We start from the raw sequence: 17,950 nt of genomic DNA, 5'->3' as shown, positions 1-17,950 counted from the left end.
TCAATATCACACATTCATAGTTAATCAGTACTCTTGGCTCATCTTGAGGGTGATGATTTTAATTCTAGACAAACTCTGTTTCATTTTGAGGACAGATTCTTTGGAGTCAAAAATAAATCCAATGCAATTTCTAGTCTGCTCCTCCAGTCTTCCCAGGAATGCAGCTGCTATCTATCCAACTAGTTAGTCGAGCTAGAAAAGTAAAAGTCATCTGTCACACCTTCTCCTTGAACCTCACACCTATTCCATCATTGTTACTGGAACCTATTGATTCACTCTTAAGCAGTTCTTAAGTCAATAACCTCATCAACATTTATGACATCACTACCCTATCCTAGCCACTCCTAGCTCTCCTCAGTGTGAATGCAATAGCCTTGCACTTGTCCATCCACATATCTTTTATTCCAAGCAGTCTCTGAAGAAAAATCCTTTCACAATATGAAGCTGATTACATCAGCCCATTTCTCTAAAAGACAAAAATCAAAGTCTTTATTAAGACTCACAGAGAGGGGGAGGGGGGAAAAGACCCATATGGAAACTCTCTCTCTCTCTCTCTCACACACACACACACACACACACCGACTCACGGAGACCTATAGGGTCTGACCTCTTGCCCCTCCAATTTCCTTTTATTTCAAGCATTCACTGAATGTACCCCAGCCACACCCCTCCTCTGTTCTTAGAATAGGCTACATTCCTTCTCTTAATCATACTTCAGATCCCAACAAAAGCTTTGTTGACCATCCTGAATGGATCAAGCTCACCCACTTTTACTATTACAGCAATTGCAACATTAACAATTTAACATTTCTATGTCTGATTATGCAATCAATGTTTGTCATTTTCCCTGAACAAAAGCTAAATGCAGACAGAAAACTAGTTTGATTTTTTTCTTCATAACTATCACAAGCACCTAGCACAAGAGGTGATACATAGTCTTAGCTCATTAATAATTTGTTGAATGAATTAATTAAAAAAATGATCTGGAAACCTTACAAAAAATGAAAGCAATTTTAGTTTCAATTACTACATCCTCTTAAAATTTCTAATGGCTTAGTATCTCACCAAGGCAGGTTCTTAAAAATATTTTCTTTATTTTTTCACTTTCAATATTTCTTATACCTCTTGGCCATCTCTGTTTGTTTTCTCCCTTCCCCCCCTTTTATTTCAAGAGAAATCCTGTGCTCCAGCCAAAGCAAATCTTACTACCCTCTCTTCTCCAGTTTTCCCTGTTACTCATTATTAGAATAAGCTTGGGGCTCTTTGGTTAGGAGATATTCCTTATAGAAATAAGTGAGGAAGGGGAAATAATAATGGTTAACATCTACTGAGGGCTTCGTGATGTGTTAGGCACTGGGTTCAGCACTTTACACAGTTTGGCTTATTTAAATTTCAAAAAAATCCATTAGGTAAGGGCTAAAACAATTCTCATTTTAATGAGGAAAAATGTGAGGCACAAAGGAGTTAGTAATTTGTCAAGATCAGAAGGATGAGAAATGGTTGAGCCCCTGTCTGAAGCTAGAGAGCCTGAGTCTGCTGTCTATGATCTTCATCATCAACCAGTATGCTGCTGTTTCCCTAAAGCAACAAAGCAATTTTCAGTGGCGGTGAGCCTGTAAAAGGCAATAAAAACACAAGCATTCATATTTTTTCTGCTTGTCACACACACCCTCCTCCACCCAGCTTATAGCACAAACTCTAGAATATATTAATGTAATACCAGTAGAATAAATTAATGAATGGAATAATTGATTAAGGAATCACTCCATCAAGTGGTATTATTTAAGGTGTTGAAAAAACAGTGGTTGCTAAGTAGCATATACTCGGAATAGTCTGAAGGATAGATTGTAGGGGACAACTTTGAAAAAAACTCTAGTACTAGATACATAATAATTTACACATAAAGTGGTAGGGCTTGGATTAGAGTATAATTGTGAAGCTGGTCAGAAAGATACCTTTTACAAAATTCTTAAATGTGAAATTCTTTTTCCACTTTTTCTCTGACTTCCATTTAATATCTGTAGAGGGACAGATAAAGCAGATAATAGGAAAGGAAGGCAATTTACATCTATAAACTATTTAAATATCTTATAAAATGGATTAAAATAATTATGTGATTACTCTCCAAAAAAGCTAGCTTCTGCCTTAACAGAACTTATTTCCCATTTAATATCCCATAGAAACTACAGTGATCTCTCTCCATATAGTTTTAGTGATAAAGAAGGAACTTAAACTGTTTCCAAAAGGGCTTTTCTCTTTTTTTTTAAAAAAAATCTCTAATATTTTCTTTCTCTTTTCTAGACCATATTAAATTTGGACTCAAGTTTTTAAGTGCTACTGTAATTGAATGACATCCTCCCCTCCACCTAGGATGTCCATGTCCCAGTCCACAGAGCCTGTCAATAGGTTACCTTACTTGGCAAAAGGGACTTTGTAGATGTGATTAGGTTAAAGATTTGTGTTGGGGAGACTACCCTAGATTATCTGAGTGGATCCAATGTAATCACAAGGGTCATAAGAAGGAGATGTGATGTCAGAGTCAGAGATGCTGAAAAAGACAAGGAAACAGATTTTTCTCTACAGTCTCCCCAAAGAATGCAGTCCTCAGACACCTCGATTTTAGGAATTGTGACCACCAATACTTTAAGATAGTGATAGTGACTTTGTGTTGTTTTAAGCCACTACGTTTGTGATATTTGCTACAATATCAATAGGAATTTAATACCCCTAATGGTATGACCATAACTTTATTTTTTTGTTTTAAGGTTGGCAAAGGAACAAAGAACTATTATTGATTCACCTAAAAAAAGGTCACTCATTTAGTTATTGCTGAGAACAGAGAATAAAAGCAATTCTTGGAATATCCTAAAGAACTCCACTTTTGTTTTGTTTTCAGAGCTGCTTTACATGGCTTCAATATATCTTAGTTTTTCAAAACCAGATTATCCCTGAAGGAGTATGAGATTGACAGTGGGAGAAGGGTGATGAGTCAATGTAACCGTAAATACCTATAGACGTTGATTTAGGTATGTTGTTAATTTGTAACGTACTAAATACTTTATGCAGTTGTTTAAGATTATTAGAGAAAAAAACCCACAATAGCTTCTGAGGTTAATGATATAAATCTAAGAATATAACAGTTTGATATACAAATTTCACTACCTAAAAAGTGTTCTGGAATTATATTGTTCAAACCAAACTTTTCCAGCAAATTAAAAGCAATGTTTACATTTTCCTCTGTGTTCATTACTTCCTTTTATCCATACCCAAACTACAACTCACATTTCTTATTGTTTACTTTCCACTAGAATACGGTCTTCTATTAATTTACTCATAGTCTAAAACTTCATTTCACTTTTAGATCCAATTAAGAGATGTTTACCTTTTCCCATTTGTTGTACATCTAATACATTCTATTTACTGGTCAGAACTTCTCCAAGGATGATTGAATATATATTTAAAAAATAGTGGAAAGGATAGCTGTCTTGGTATAATTTTACATTCAAATACAACAGACGGGGGAAAAAAAAACCCTTTTATTCTTTATATGTTGTTACTGAAGCTATGTAGATAGACCAGGAATAATTCCAAACTCTCTTCTGGCTGTGCTTGTTAAATGCTGTGTGCTTAGCAAGTTTTAATCCTCAAATTTAAGAAAAAACCTTTTAGGTGCCAGACATTTCTATCACCTCTGTTACAATTACCCAGGGAGAATTCTCACATCCCAAAGTTTTGCTTTCCTAGTAGATGCAGAGTGCAAACTGACAGGCTGTGATCTCACTAGGTGATGCCAAGAGAATGTGTATTTCTGCCTGATTGCACGAAAGCAGAGTTCTGATGAATGTCCCAAGCTGTAGACTTAAGCGAGACTTCTAGAATCTAGAATCTAAAAGGAGCTATTTAAAATGTCGTAAACAAATGAGCTTATTCCTCAGTAACTTATTGGTCTGGCACGGTATTTTTCAGTTACAGAATGTATCTTTGTGCCCGAATTACATTCTTCTTACATAAGGGTAAACATTTCAACTTCGTAAAAACAGAATTGGCAACTATTCTTCCTTTAATGTCCTTGTTCTTGCCTTAATCATGTTGCAGTTGAACTTCATCATATTAGTTCATTTAAGTGGTAACTACCACTGGCCCTTGTAATTCATTCCAGTTTTCTGAAATTTCCCCCTGACTCAAAAGGTTCAGTTCCAGTCTGTTTCATAACCAGACAATAATTTGTTGATCTACTAATTTCATTTTAGTCAATTGTTTAAGATATTCTCTTAAAGGGTTCTCAAATGGAGGGAATTCAAAAGATTTTACAGTTAACTGCCTTTGGGTATACTCTAGGCACATAATAACATTCCAGAAACAATGTGGACTCTTATGTAGCCTCAGGCATGTATTGTAATTTCTATGATTCCTATAGTCAGGAGGTTTGAGTGAGTCTAATTTTCACTCTTTCCATCTTTGGGAACTGAACCAATTAAAGTCGGAATAGGACCCAGTACATATTAAAGCAGCCTCAGGATTATTACTAGTAAAGCTGGATTGAAAAACATAGCAGGGTATTTCTACCTTTATTTTGAGCCCAGGATTCAAGACTCTCAAGTCTCTGATCTATTCATTACATTGCAGGTGGATAAGTTGAGCCTAAAAGAACCCTTGCTTCTTCAGCTTACTCTATGGAATTTATAAGGGCAAGCAGGTGCTTTGCTTGGATACAGCTCACTGCAAAATGACAAGACAGGGTGTGTCTAGCTGCCTAAATTATAATGCTTTGGTCTGAACCTTATGATTATGTGATTCAGGGAATGGCATTGGAATGCTCACTTCACCTTTAGGGAGAACTCAATGCTGGAGCAAGGTGGGAAGGGAGGTTGGGGTGATGTATTGCTTCCTGGGAAATGGAGTGGAAGTGCCTCCACAGAAACAAACATACAGCAATAGGATCTTGAACCAGGAAAAATACCGTCATGTGCTGGGTATATGACATCGTGATTCCAAGTATTTCTGTAGAGCTGCTTAGATCTTGGACTCAGCAGACATGACTTTAAACCCCAGTGCCACCTTTCAATTAGAGCACTGGGGAAATATCTTAAGTGTCTAAACCTCAGTTTCTCCATCTGGAAAAGGGCAATGATATCAGTACCTATTTCATACAGTTGATGTGGATATTAAGTGAGAAATTACATGTGAAACACTATTTAAAGTTCCTAACCTGTAGAAAGGCCCCACCAAAATGATAGTTATAACAGTAATTGTCATTTTATAATGATAGCAAAAATAGTGAAGTATTAATTATGACAATTACTATTATAACTACCATTTTGAGGGAAACTTGCTTATATATTCACATATGCATTCATGGTGTCTATTCACTTATTGAAGTCAGTATTTAAGTATAACCCAGCAAACACAGCCCATAGGCCAAATTCATCTCTAAATCCCTTTTCTTTCCCTTTATAAACAAATTTGTATTGAAACACAGTCATACTGATTTATCTACATCTTGTTTATGGCTGCCTTTGAGCAAAAATGCAGGTTTAGTAGCTAAGACACACACCAAACATAATCCTACTCACAAAACCTAAGGTATTTACTTTTGGACCCTGTGGAGAAAAAATTGGACAATTACTCCTAACCTCTGTGTAGGAATATATGAAACATTAAAATTGGCCCAACTTGGATGGTAAGAAACTCTTAGGGCAATTCAAAATTAGGTGGAGTATTCATACATTTTGAAAAAGGTGTAGACTAAAAATGCTAAATTGCCTTTGATCTGGGTTCATGGGGCAGTCGGACTTTAGAAACTTTGCTGAGGTGACTTTGAATAATATTATGTTTGGTCCCTCAAGCAGACATAAATAGGCAAACAAAAATAGGTTCTTGTTTTATATTATTGTTTCTCTTTTTCAAAGTTATTTATTTATTGAGAGAGAGAGAGAACCCATGTGAGCAGGGGAGGAGCAGAGAGAGAGGGAGAGAGAATGCCAAGCAGGAGACGCAGTTACTGAACTCATGAAGAACTCATGAACTGAACTGTGAGATCGTGACTTGAGCCAAAATCAAGAATCAGATGCTTTACTGACTGAGCCACTCAGGTGCCCCTATTACCATTCTTTAATGAAATGTTTTTAAGCAAATTGGTCTTTTACATCTTTACTAAATCTCTTTCCTCATTTGAGATTGCCATTCTTCTCCTAATAGCTTAGGATAAATGCTAATTCCTTTACTTATCATCTTTCTTCATGAACAGTGGAGTATTGTGAGGGTAAAATTTTTTCTCAATCTTGCTTTTTCTAGGTCTCCTAGATGTTGTTACAAAGTATTCTCCTTTTCACTGTTTTTCAGTTTGTAATTTTATTTTTTTGATCCCTTTGATTCAAGAGTTGGGTGTACATCTTAATTTCTAAATGATTATAAAACATTTTAAATTCTTTTTTTCTAGTTTTATTATGAGAATGTGATCTATACATACTTAACTTTTGGGGCATCTGGGTGCTCAGTCGGTTAAGTGTCCGACTTTGGCTCAGGCCATGATCTCACAGTTCGTGGGTTTGAGCCCCATGTCAGGCTCTGTGCTGACAGCTCTGTGCTGTTTTGGATTCTGTGTGTGTCTCTCTCTCTGACCCGCCCATGCTCATGCTTTGTGTGTCTCTCTCCCTCTCTCTCTCAGAAATAAATAAAACATTAAAAAATTTAAAAAATACTTAACTTTTTTGATTTAAGATATTGTTTTTAACCAAGTACATGATTAAGTTTTGAAAATGTTCCATAGGTATATAATAAAGACTATTCTTTATCTGGTGAATTTTAGCTTCTCCCTCCTGCAAATAGAGCCATCATTATGTAATCAAATATATTTATTACATTATTCATAGGTTTTTTGTCTTTGTTTTTTGTCTGCTATCTCAATCCAATTCCAAATGGTTGTATTAAAATCAACCTGCACTAAGAGGAAAAAATAAAGCACAGTATGACCTTATTTGTGCATACGTAAAATTATCCTTAGCTATGTTGGGAACTTAATTATTTCCAAGTGTTACTGCCATACTGACTTCCATCATCATCTCACTATTTTCACTAAATCAAGTGTTCTATCATCTCAAACCTTCCTATTTTTAAAGCTGATACATGAAAGAGCACTGGTATTGATTGGCTCTGTAAATACTTGGCAAATTCCTTTTTTTAAAGTTTATTTATTTATTTTGAGAGAGACAGAAACATGAGCAGGGGAAGGGCAGAGAGGGAGGAAGAGAGAGAATCCCAAGCAGACTCCATGTTGTCAAGGCAGAGCCAGATGCGGGGCTCAATCTCACTAGCCATGAGGTCATGACCTGAGATGAAATCAAGAGTTTCACACTTAACAGACTGAGCCACCCAGGCATACCTGGAAAATTCCTTAGATCTAAGAATGTTTCTTTTTCATGGCTGTTTTCCAGTGTAGTAACTAAGAAACACAAAGTAACATGCCTTTGACTGTAGCTGCTTTGACTATGTGCCCAGCCATTTGCTAGCCGCCTGAATGTTGCCTGTGGTGGATTAGTTTTCATTTCTAAGGTGTGATCCTATCACAGGACACTAGGTGGAGCTAAAATCTCACTTAATGCTTCTCATAATGCATGCGGATTGGCTCTCTTCCAAATCAACCTGATTTAGATTGTTTTTTACTGTGCCATTTTCATGATCCTCATACACAGACCAAAATCAAGAGTGATATCTTTTGTTTGTTTTGCACAATAGTCGGTGATATTTCTTAAAAAATTAGAAAAGAGAAATGAAAGTCATTTTGGTGTATTGTCTGTATTAGTCTGCTATGTGTAAACTAAAAGATAAAATGAAAAAAAAAAAAAAGGACCATGTAGCTATAGAGAAAACAATGTTAAAGAAAGTGCAAAGGAAGGAAAATTTCCATAAGTCATGGAAAGCACTAACTCAATAGCTTGAATCTCAATGTTTCTCAGAAGAGAGAACGCAAACCAGGATAATCTTTTAGATTGGTTGTAAAACCAGGCAAAAGAAATCTGACACTTCAAAAATCTATTGCAGAAAATCAAACATGGAAGAAATAAAAGCTTTAAAATTAAAGTATCTAGATATATAGAAAGACTAAGTGTTTTGACATTTACAAAGGCTTTATGTTGTAAAGTTGGCTATTTTTTCCTAAGCTGTTTTTCTTTTTTTTTTTTTACAGGGAACTAATTCAATTGTTTCTGAGGGAATAATTGGCAATAGTTGTAAAAGATACTCTACTCAGTCCTGACATTACAATATAGTAACTTGTATCTTTTGAATTGATGTTTTGGTAGATTTAGGTGATTTAAAATGATTTTTTAAAGTAGGGTAGCCTAACTAATAAAAATATTAGTAAGCAAAATTAGGAACTGAATACACAAGCCAGGTATTATTTATTTTAAGTGTCAAAGACTTAAGGACAAAGCCCTCATTCACCTAAAACGTTCACTCCAGAAAGAAGGAGGCTGCATCCAGTGGGGTGAGAATAAAGTCTCAGGCATATTACTGGTCACTTACCTCTACGTATGGCAATTGGTAGAGCTGAGTGTTCATATCAGAAATCTTAGAATTATCATTGTATAATATTAAATTTTACAAATTTATCTGCAATCCACTTATTCTTCCAATTATTGCTCCTTCCAGCAATCTTGACACTCTCCTTTGGTAGTCTCAGGAATATTTTCAACATAACTTTTTCAAGAAAAGTAAAGTTTGCTTTGAGCATTAAGATGCATACATAGTCCTGGAGCTCCTGGGTGGCTCAGTCAGTTAAGCATCTGACTTTGGCTCAGGTCATGATCTCACAGTTCATGGGTTTGAGTCCCTCATTGGGCTCTGTGCTGACAGCTCAGAGCCTGGAGCCTGCTTCAGATTCTGTGTCTTCCTCTCTCTGCCCTTACCCAACTTGTTCTCTCTCTCAAAAATAAACATTAAAACACTTTTTTTTTTTTTAAGAGGCAAACATGGTTCTGCCATATTTAGTAAATGGCTTTTGAAGTATTTGATTTTTGAGTGAAGACACATACATTGGTTTGGGGAGAACTGTCATCCTCAGAAGTCCTTTTGTAAATCACTCTTCTGGAGAATGTCACCTTTTCAGGACTTGTCCAGGTTTTCAAGAAACTGAAAGCTTCCACATAGGGGTTCTATGTTTCATATTAGATTCAGCTTCATTCTCCTCTCTTCTTCATTAGTAGAAATGGTATCCAATTCATGGCAGATGGAGATTTTGTTTGGAACAGTAGATGGATAAAACTGATATGCTTTCTGTAAATCAAAGGCACAGAAATGCAACCTGATTTAGCATGAACATTAAGAGAGCTCTTCAGTAAATGCCTGATTCCTTTGCTAACAGTGGTATCCAGCCAAAGAAACAGTACAGGAGCATGATTTCCCACTCAGGCCTGGTCCACATGTGCCATTTTTATGATATTATTCTGACACCTACTGGCTACCTTCTTGAAACGCTCCCAATACTGAAGTTGTGATGCTTTTGGAAGATCTGCTGAAGTTCATCATGAACTGTTTTAGGAGCAAGTACTAAAGTCTTATTCCAGCTTTCTTTATTTTCAAGGCTATATCGATGAAGAAAGGCATATTTTTCAAAGTATTTTAAAATTATGTCTACAGATTTTTCTGACCAAAGGGTATTTACACTTAGGTGAACTTTGTTTTTAATGTCTTCACCATCCTTTACAAGACTTACAGTCAAGTATCCCAGAATGTACGAAGTACGATTATTTTCTAACTGATTTATCACAGACTCAACAATGAACACTCCTCCTTCCAGAACTTACCCAGAGACGAGGCTTAAATCTAAAGTCCTCCTTCAGTGCTCAGTCGATGGTGCATATGGCCATCATCATGAGGGGCCGGGATTAGAACATATGTCCACAGAACCAGAACTTCTCCTCTCATTGTCATAGCCTGTGATATCAATGTCAACTACACATTTTTTTTCCCTGAGCCTGGAAAGCTCCCAGCTTCACCGTATTATGCTGATTGGATCTGTGGGACTATACCGTGCACAGGTTGATGCTGAAGCACTGGTAGCGAATGTAAATGTTCGTCTTCCAGTGTGAACGAAAACTCACGATGTGAAATAATTTTGTGTCACTTCGTTATACTGGAGCCAGCGAGAGTCCTGGGTGTAGGGAAAGAGCCTTAGGTAACAAAGCTCAATCAGCTGGGGCAGCTCAGCCAATCAAAAGTCTCCATCCCGCAGAGCACGGAGCTCGAGGCCACAAGGATTCCCGCGTGAATTGGTGGAAGAGGCACCGCGAGAATTGGCGGGAATAGTACCGCCTGAGCCTGCGCCACAGGCCCGTGCTGGCTGGCGTCGTCTGCAGGGGCCGCTGGAAATTGTAGTTCCCACTTGGGGATTGGCCTTGGGACTCTGGTTTTGGCACACACGCGAGGAGGTTGCGCCTATTCCAGAAAAAGGAGTTTCTGCGGAAAGGTGAGCTTTTGAGCCGACTGAGAATGATTAGCCAGAGAAAGACACACAAAACACAAGGGATACGGGAACCAGAGGGGAGCTTCCCTAACTTCCTCCACGTGTCTACCAACGGGGAAGCTCCCAGCGCGATTTTTTTAAACACGCTGCAGGTTGCATGCTGCAAAAGCGTGTGTATGCCTGAAGAAGAGAAGCAGTCGCAGAAGGGAAGTATAATGCTTATTTGCCTACCCGGCTTAGGTGTAACTGCTGAGCTCCACAGAGTATGAATTAACTTTAGATGGAGTTCAAAACTTGCTTATCAGTCTGCAAATTTTAAAGGCCAGATGATTCAGAAATTTGCCAGAATAAGTTGTGATTTCTCCCGGAGTAGAACTTCACTTGAGTCTTTTAGAAATAGTAATTTAAGTTTCAAAATAGTTAGAAAAAGAAACCAGTCAATTCGTTTGGTACTTGAACCTCTTGTTCATTATACCTATTTGGCACAATGCAAGAAGTTAACATTACACATTTTTTTTTTTTTTTAAGGAGAGGATCTCGCTTAAGACTATTTTTCCTTATCCTAAGATCATAAATAAGTTCTTCTATATTTTCTTTTAGAAATTAAAGTTTTTCTTTATTATACTGGAATGCATTTTTTTTTTTTTTTTAATCTAGTGAAAAAAAGAAAAAGAACTTGCTGGGGGAAGAAGCCATGGAAGGGATTGGAGACTCCAGGGAGATAGAATATATTAAAATATCTATCGTGCCTTTCAGGAAGATAGAGATATTGCTAAATGAAGAAGAAGAAGGGGGAAGGGAAGAGGAATAAGAAGAGGAAAGAGGAAGAAAGGAACAAAAAAGAAGAAAGAAAGAACTAAAGAAAGAAGGAAAAAGTGAAGGTAAGGTAGTGACCAGAGGAAAAAAAAATTGAAGAATGAATGCATTTAAAACCATCAAAAGAAATTGGATCTGTCAAGTACAGGGCAGGAAAAGAAAAAAAGAAAACCAAAAGTTATTAAATACAGAAATAGAAAAAAAACTTGGAAAAAATATTTGTATTACTCAGCTCTGGCTGTCAAAACAAAATAGACTGGGTGCCTTAAACAACAAGAGATTTATTTCTCATGTTTATGGAGGTTGTTAAGTCCAAGATTAAGATTCAGTTTTCTGGTAAGTGCTCTCTTCCTGGCTTGCAGAGGCTTTCACTGTATTTTCACATGGTGGAGAAGAAGCATGCTCCTTGGCACCTCTTCTTTTATAAGGGCACTAACCCCATCATGAAGGTCACACCTTCATGATCTCATTGAATCTGTTTATCCTCCAAGTCTCCATCTCCAGCTGCCATCACATTGAGCGTTAGGGCTTCAACAAATGAATTCTGGAGGGACATAATTCAGTCCATACCATTCTGCTCCTGCCTATATAACATTCATGTCGTTCTCATATACAGAATACAAGCATGCCATTCCAGCAGCCCCAAAAGTCTTCACTTTACAGCATCAGTTCTAAAATCAAAGTCCAAAGTCTCATCTAAATATCAAAATCAGTTATGAATGAGACTCAAGATATGATTCATCTGTGGCAAAATTTCTTTCTGGCTGTGGACTTGTATAAAGTTATATTTAAGGGCCACGATCGAGCACAGTAACTATGGGATGAGGGAAATAAGAATAGTGATCATGAAAGAAAGGCAAAATAGAAGGAGGACAGGTACAGATATATGATGGCATTGTGCTTTTTAATTTAAAAGTGTAATTAACCATTCTTTCAAAATGAGCTCCAGTATAAAAACAAAACAATAAAAGGTCAATAAAGGAAAGGAGAAAAAACAACCCTTTAATATTTGATGTTTATTATTGGGAGTTCTGAATGTTTTATTTAATACTTTATTTAAAAAATGAACATATTGAACATTTTAATTTATTGGGCCTTGTAGGGAGAAGGGGAGTCTTTCTCCCATATATTTCTAAATATGAAATTCTTTTTCATTACTTATTCATGCACCATTTATCGTTAATATTATTTATTGCTGCACTATTACCATTATGTCACTACAATGCAGTGATATAGTGATTCTTGTTTATCCTGCGTGTCCTTCCACATGTTCTTTCCAACTAAAGATTCATGTTTTTCAATTGTACTAGAATGTTCTCAGCTTTACTGCTTCGAGAATTGTTTCTCCAACCCCTCCTCAGTGTTTTCCTCATGCATTCCTATTAGAGATAAATTAGATCCTCTCACTAAAGTTGTCATTTGACATCCATTTCTGAACTTCTTTTTGTGTGTTTGTATTTTCACTCTTTATCATACTAGCTTTTCTATGTTTTGTGTGTATTTTTTAAGATAATAAGAAAATACTCGAATCCTTTTGTGACTCTGTTCCTTTTTCACCTAAAAAATCTGTTAAAATGTTAATTTCAGTGATTATTTTTTTAAAACTGATGTTTGGAACTAATTGTTTTCATATTGTCCTGCTGTGTGTTTCATGGTTACCTTTCTTCCTACGCCTTTGAGAATCTGCAACATAATTATGTTAAGGTCAACTTAGATATATTATTTTGCGCTGTATCTGAAGTGCCAACCTTTTGAATTTTTCTGTTTTTAATCTGTTGCTCTTATTACTCTTCCTCATTTGTTTTAGAATTTTGGTTTGCAGGCCCATCCGTGATTACATTTGTCTCCCCTTTGTTCCCTCTCTGTGCTCCTGTTGTCAGTTTTGGGTGTCCCAATTTGGTCTTTATAATCCTATGTATATAACCAGAACTTATATTGTCAGTTTAGCACTTACATCTTCTGGGGCCATTTGGAGAAACTTAAGAGTGAGTCACAGCCTAGTGAGTGGGTTGGTACCTGCCCTTAATGGGAAGATTTTTCTATATTTTTCCCCATATGCTTAGGTATGCCTCTTTTTATAAGTCATTTCCTTGGGAAAGTTGTAGCTTTTCTTTGTCCTCCATTCATAGGCCCAGATCCAAACCAAGAGCTCAGAGTCAGTGTCCACCTGAATGAGGCATTTTTAATCTCTGCTTCCCCTATGTATTGTACCTACTGCTGGAGGAAAAGACTATAACAGACGTGAAGTTTCAATACTGCCTTCTCTTTTTCACATCTGATATTTCATCACTGGTTCCATAGATGTTTATCTTTTTTTAAAGGATTCCTTTTCTTTAAAAAAATTTTTCCTTTCCAAACTTTCTCTATAATTGGTATTTGTTTAATGTACAGAGCTATTTCAAAGAGTGAACTGATCTGTCTTCTTTTTCATTAAAAACAAAACAAATAATTTAAAGCTTAAAATAAGACTTAAGAGATTCTTTTCCAATCATTTGAAAGAAATTGTTTTCTCAAAGTTTTTAAATGTATAACTATAGGTTAGTCTCCATTCTAAAATCTTCCATGAGAGTGATGTTTCAAAAATTATTTTCCTATAACTGTAGAAATTATGTTTAACCTGCCAGTTGCAAGTCAAGATTTTTAAAGTTTAAAATGACACAATTAGGGGTGCTTGGGTGGCTCAGTCAGTTAAGTATCAGACTGTTGATCTCAGCTTAGGTCTTAATCTCATGGTCATGAGTTCAAGCCCTGTGTTGGGCTCTGTATTGGGTTCTGCGTTGGGCTTCATGTTGGACTGAGCATGAAGCCTACTTAACAAAAAAATAAATAAATAAAATAAATTAATTAAAAGAAAAATATTAAAAAATGTTAAAGAAAATTTAAAATGATAGTTATAACTTTTAGAGAGTTTTTTGTCTTTTGATGACATACTAGCAAAAGCATAATTGCAAATAATATTGCTTAATAGAGATATTTATTTTATTTAGAGAGCGAATAAAACTTGAATGAATGAATAAAACTTATTCATGGTTTTATTTTGTAAAAATAACTTGGAAGGGTGCCTGGGTGGCTCATTCAGTTAAGCATCCGACTTCGGCTGAGGTCATTATCTCACAGTTCGTGGGTTCAAGCCCTGCTTCGGGCTCTGTGCTGACAGCCAGCTCAGAGCCTGGAGCCTGCTTCGGATTCTGTGTCTCCCTCTCTCTCTCTCAGAAATAAATAAAACATTAAAAAAATTAAATGAAAATAAAACTTGGGGATTGAACGACTAATCAGAGTCATAATTTGGCTAATCTCTTCAGTAGAAAGTAGTGTCACACCAAACCTTGTCAAAAGATAAAATTTTGAAAGTGCATTAAAAATAATGTAGTAATAATTTTGCATGAATATTTTGATCACAGGTAAATCTATTTTAAATTAGTAAGAAACATCTACTCAAATGTGTAGTACTACTTCTAGTATGAGTTTTTACAATGCTGTAAAAATACTCATTTCTATGAATCATCTTTTTCAGATATTTGTCATAAGGGTATTTATTTATTCATTCCTGTCTAATGTGTTTAGAGAATACTATGTACATACTTTTTAAATAAAAAGTTGCCAACTCTATCTTTTTTTTGTTTTTACTTTTTTTGTTTTGTTTTTACAAATAGTTTATTGTCAAGTTCGTTTCCATATAACACCCAGTGCTCATCACCAAAAGTGCCCTCCGCCAACTCTTTTAAAAGGTGATAATGTTGGAATTAAACATAGTAAAAAGATACCATTTTATGCCCTAAAAGACAGTCAAAATACATCCCTATGTTAGAATAAAGATGCAGTTAAGTGATTTTAGCTCTTTTTCAGTCTTTAGCAGTTAGCTAGCTCTGATTTTACATCCCTTAACTTTCAAATTCATTTAATTAATTTGGCAAGTTTATAATTAAAAGTATTCTAAGCCATTTTTTAGTAGTCTTTAGCTTAGTGCTTTAATCTACAATTATACCTAAGAAAATCTTGTCATAAACTGGATACAAAGAAACTAAGCTGACCAACTTTACATGAATTGTATGTAAAAAGAACACAGGCTCTGGAGTCAGAGACCTGAATGTATATTCTGGCTTCACTTAATGCCTCTGTGACCTTAATGACACCTAAAGTCTCAGTTTTATCATCTGTGAAATGCTGGAAATAGCACATACTTCCTAGGTTTGTTGGAGAATAAAATGAGGTAATATAAAATCATCAGCCCGATGCTTATCCCATTTCAGGGACTCTCAGTGGTGATTATATCAGATATGAGAGTTCTAGATTATGTATTTGATTTCTTGGAACCAAAGTATCTAAGCAAATTGTCTTTAAAATATATGCATTTTAATCAATATCCTTTTTTTTTTTTTTTTTTTTTTTTTGTGAGTACTTACTGTGAGTAAATACTGTGAGGCCTGAGTCCAGTTTGGAAGTGCAAACAGGAGCTTGAATTCTAAGCTGGTGAGGAAGAACATTGATTATTAGAAAGTTTCCCTAATTTCCAGTAAACAGGCAGATGGAATTTAGTCAGGAGAATAATAACCAAGAACTATAAAATAATTAGACATTAAAAAAGCTGTTATCTCTTTTTCTTTCTATTGCTCTCTGTCTGACCCACATTTCTCCCTGTGGGTAAGCTTCTTTCATCAATCTCCTCAGATTTCAAATTTCTTTGTTCAAGTTGCTTATGGCAGCCCGGTGACTACCATGTTAGAGTTTTTCAGTGAGGAGTAACAACTCTGCAGTTCTTGGAGACAGATTCCCATTGACCCGGTTTTGGTTGACTGTCTACCTACTTCAGTTGGTTGTGGAATTTGGCAGGATCGTGGAGTCAGCTGCTTATTTGGAAGAAACTGAGAACATCCAGGGATCTAATTAAGGATGTAGTCTCTACAGGCAGGAATGAGTTAGGTTTTAGCTACTAACAAATATTCCAAGGAAGGGGAAATATATTATTCAGAGAAAAGGAACTAAACCTCCCCCCCCCCAAAATACAAAACTAGAGTATAGGCTGATTGAAATAAGATCAACCATGCCGCATCCTACTTCATCTAAATTTCCACACATCAGAATATCTTATTATAATGCAGTGACAAAAAGAGAAATATTTATGAGTGTTGAAGAAACTGTTAAATGAGTCTAAGAATTCCCTAGCAAAGTCTTTTGGTGTCTTAATAATATGTTATAATTGTTTAAAACCTTCTTTAGACACCTTTATAAATGATTTTTTTTTTTTTTTTTTTTGGTAAACTCATTTGCTTCAGTCACCTTGCTGATGTGAACAAAGACAAAACATTTGGCTTCACTCTACTATAGTGGTACAGATTGTTCCTTGAACCACAGCCAAATAGAAACTATTGGTTTGAAAGATGGGCAGGTGAGACTGTGTGTATGTATTTTTCGATATGTATGTAAATGTTTATACAACAATATTGAGGAAGGATTTTTGGTAGCTCATTCAATATTACATTAGAAAACATTACTTTACTATAAAATATTTCAAATAGCATGTCCTACTGAAAGTGGATAAAGGACATCACTCTACACACACACACACACACACACACACACACACACACACACAAATCAATAGTATTATCTGGAATTTAGATCTAGGAAAAAAGAAGTGACATCCAAGGACAAAGGATAAGTCAGACAGAAGTAGGAACATAATTTGGATTCTTAGCACCAACTAATTCTATAGTGAGAAGAGTGAAATTTAAAACATGGCACCCAATTCAGAGAGAAGAACTTATCTAAATTAAAAGAAAAAACATTTCTCAGACTGTGCCAATCGGGGAAGTTAATAATATATGATTTACGTGCCGAAAATTATTTATTTTCTTGAGCAAAATTACCTTTAGTGTAGTTTAGATCAACTAGTAATTGAATGTCTACTATGTATTAGATTCCATACTAAGTAAGTTTTGAGGAAAAAGAATAAAAGTTACAGTGCCTTCCTCTAAGGATTTTAAATGGGGATATTAGATGAGAAAGATATAAGTACACAATTATTAATTCACTGTTACTTTCAGAATGATAGAAGCATGTATACAGTACCAAAAAAATATATAGGTGTGCCTGGGTAGCTCAGTTAATTGTCTGATTTTTGGTTTTGGCTCAGGTCATGATTTTGAAGTTTGTATAATCAGACCCCACATCAGGCTCTGCTCTAACAATGTAGGGCCTGCTTAGGATTCTCTCTCTCCCTTTCACTCTGCCCCTCCCCTGCTCATACTCTTTCTCTTTCAAAATAAACAAATAAACATTTTTTAAAATATGAAGAAAATTATTTTGAAACTATCAGTGTGTAACCGCAGTGTGACTCACTAATCCTATAGATTCCAGACTAATACTAATACAGCCTGGAGATTCACCATGAATCCTAATGGTGCTTTGTGAAAAGAATTGATGATTTCTTTTCTATGGGGGTTTAAAACTTTAGGTCAAATGCTTGAGGTGTTAAATATTAAATAAGAAGTCATCCAATGGGTAATGAACATTGTTTTCCTTTTTGTTTTATATAGTAAGGCCTTCCCATGTGTCTGAAATAAAGTTTGAAAGACAATTACCTACTTCATGCCTTGTACACCTTGTTCAGGGAATTGGTTCCCTTTCAACTTGGGACTCCTGTTTGTGTCAGATCTCAAACAAAGTTCCTGG

The 17,950-nt window shown here is 35.7% G+C and overlaps 1 pseudogene; it reads right to left on the bottom strand.

Moving 5' to 3' along the window:
- Positions 1-1,998: 1,998 nt before the first annotated feature.
- LOC120243909 lies at positions 1,999-10,224 on the bottom strand (annotated as a pseudogene).
- Positions 10,225-17,950: the final 7,726 nt, after the last annotated feature.

Source organism: Hyaena hyaena, unplaced genomic scaffold (genome assembly GCF_003009895.1).
Source record: "Hyaena hyaena isolate Hyena2069 unplaced genomic scaffold, ASM300989v1 scaffold_363, whole genome shotgun sequence".
Classification (NCBI taxonomy): domain Eukaryota; kingdom Metazoa; phylum Chordata; class Mammalia; order Carnivora; family Hyaenidae; genus Hyaena; species Hyaena hyaena.
The sequence above is the reverse complement of the archived record's forward strand: the minus strand, read 5'-3'. Positions and strand labels throughout refer to the sequence as shown.